The sequence below is a fragment of the Grammomys surdaster genome, unplaced genomic scaffold, assembly GCF_004785775.1.
Source record: "Grammomys surdaster isolate TR1022 unplaced genomic scaffold, NIH_TR_1.0 325, whole genome shotgun sequence".
Taxonomy (NCBI): Eukaryota; Metazoa; Chordata; class Mammalia; order Rodentia; family Muridae; genus Grammomys; species Grammomys surdaster.
The window spans coordinates 2190960-2194056 of NW_021604744.1; positions in this window are offsets into that span (position 1 = coordinate 2190960).

The following is a 3097-nucleotide window of genomic DNA, read 5'->3' on the forward strand; positions in this document are numbered from 1 at the left end:
TGATGCCCTAGACATCTGGTGATGCCCTAGACATCTGGTGATGCCCTGGTCTTGCACTTCTAGTCTCCAGAGAAACTGAGGTACACTTCCTTTGATCTAAGTGTATGGTGTTCTGTTATAGCATCATTCAGAGACTGTTAAGACACTGTCTCTAGGCCAATGAGTCCTAAATCAACATCTGAACCCTAGATGAAGTCTCTGAATTCCAAGACCACACAGTCAAACACTCACTCCATATTTCTAATTTGATATCTTGTAGATACTTCAAAATAAATGTTTAATGTTAGAATCACCTTTTTTAGCCCCCTCCCCCCAAAATCTTCTCAAACCAGGTATGATTGCACTTATGAGGTAGAGACAGAAGGACCAGTAGCTTAGGGTCATTCTTGGATACATAATGAATTGGAAGCTAGCCAGGATGACATAAGATCTTGTCTGAAAAGCAGCAGCAAAAACGTCTTTACCTTCAGAGATTCTGATTCCACAAATGGTCCTGTTGTTTCTTTTAAGCAAGACACTTAGTTATCGTCTTTGACTCTTCCCCTCTCTTCACCATTGTTCACATAGTCAGTCAAGCACTGTCTTCTAAAGATATATAACTATGAACCAAACTGTGTGTAAATAAAAATTCTGGAGCCAGAAACCTAAGACCTATCACTGTATCTGAACTCTGAACACTTCTCTCCTCTCTCTCTCCCCCTCTCCCCCTCTCCTTCTCCCTCTCTCCCTCTCCCTCTCCCTCTCCCTCTCGCCCTCTCCCTCTTTCTCTCCCTCTCTCTCCCCTTCTCTCTCCCCCTCTCCTTCTCCCTCTCCCTCCCTCTCCCTCTCACCCTCTCCCTCTTTCTCTCCCTCTCTCTCCCCTTCTCTCTCCCTCTCTCCCCCTCCCCTCTCTCCCCTCTCCCCTCTCCCTCTCTCTCTTTCTCTCTGATACAGCAAGATGGTAGATCTCTGAAAGCCAAAAATGGATCTCCCTGCCAACGCTTGGTCTATTACTTCCAGACTACATAAAAATGAAAGTTAAGCCAGTGTCCCCGAAGCCCTCATCTATAGCACTGTGTTACAGAGGCCCACAGAGAGCAAGGCAGATGACTGTTAGCTGTTGCCACTCATACCCAGCACTGCCAGCCTTGAGCAGACGCTGCTGCTACTACATCATGTTCCTCTTCCTTTACTTCCTTTCTAATCCTCTCTTTTCCTCCCTCCTTTCCTCCATCTCTATCTCCCCCACCTTGAGTTGAAGTCTCTCTATGTAGCCCAGGTTGACCCAATACTTACAATTATCTTTCCTCTGCTTCCTAAATACTGGGATTATGGTATCACAGGCTTATGCAGTCATGCCTGACCTATTACATTATTTGGAAGGATGTTAGTGGGTCTTTTTTCTATTTAAAATCCTTAAGTGATTTTCCATTGTTCTCAATAGTGCACAGATAATGCTGAGATGACATTTTGTGTGTGTGTTTCACTCAAATATATCTATATTAACAAAATCCTATTTCTTATTTCTGCATTAGATTTCACTGGAGAAGAGAACCTAAAAACCATTTGACTTTTAAAGGGGAGAGAAACCAGATTTTATGATAAAGTTGGAAGATTACACAAAACCCGAGAGACAAATTCAGGCACATTTTTAATATGTGTGCTTTTTAAAAATATATATATAATTTATTTATACACAGAAGTCATTCGATGGACCTATTACATCCGTTTCCGGTTTCCATTTCTACCTCAGATACATTTCACATATGGTTGACAATGACTTGGACTGATCACCAGTGTAAATCTGAGCTGATACAGGACCTCAGTCCTTCTCGCTTTGAAGAGCATGGCTCATTTCTAATGGAAACATTTTCAGTAAAGAATCACCAGCTTTTTTTCTATCTTATGAAGAAATCCGACCAGAATTAACCTAATATGATAAAATTTCCAACACATTTTATGGTTTCTTTTCAAATTCATTATGCGCAGCTATGAAAGAGCGAGGTAAATACAGTCGACACCTCCTCTGGCCTCTACAGCTTCCCACGAAGCCTCAGGCTAGGTTTCCTACCTCACTCCTCTAGAACATCCAGACAGTCTTACTTTAAATAAACCACTCTTTCCCTTCCCTTCCTCTCTCTTCAATATTCCGGTCTCCTACCTTCTCTCTTTCTTTTCAGACAAATATAAAAACTTTTCACCAAAATCCTGGACCTGGTTTCTTTCAATAGTCAGAATATACTAAGTCATTTCACGCAGTTTTACCACCCTAGAATGATACACTGTAAAAACTTAATTTTCTTAATTGGCTCAACAGTGTGGCTTGGTTTCACTTGGTAAAATTAATACAATTAAAATACATACCCACAAACACACACACTCATACATACACACAGGATTTTCACAGGAAAATCTTTAAGAACATGCCAACTTTAAAAGGCAACAATTTAAAAAATAAAAGCAAATACTAAAAATTATAGGAAAAAAATAGTTGGGTGAATAAATGAATGAAAAATGAGGAATGTGCAATGAAAAACTGATATAAGGCGTCGCAGATGATAAAAACAGAGGGGGGATCAAGTTTTATGGTTGTTTTCCCAGAAAGTATTGAAATTTTTTTGTTTGTTTGTTTTTTGGTTTTTCAAGACAGGGTTTCTCTGTGTAGTCCTGGCTGTCCTGGAACTCACTCTGTAGACCAGGCTGGCCTTGAACTCAGAAATCCGCCTATCTCGAAATATTTTAAACTTTAAAGTCTTCCATGTAGATTGCAGATGTCATTATTAAAATTTCATTCTTCACTTGAGGTTTAACAAAGAATTCTGGTAGAAATCTTAAGTTCAGCAAATGCTATAAATACATTTGGTAGGTATTGGAAAGTCATGGTGAATCTAGAGTGAGGAGAATACCTATTTCATACATATTTCATCTGATTAAAAATACCCGATTGTCATGTTCCAAATAATCCATTAAAATACCCTTTTAAAGTCTGCAATTTAATAGTAATCTGAGTATCTTTACCTGCCATGTACAACAACTTCTACAGCAGCAGCCCTACCACCACCACCCACCACTACCACCATCACCCACCACCATCACCACAATCACCCCGCCCCCCCCC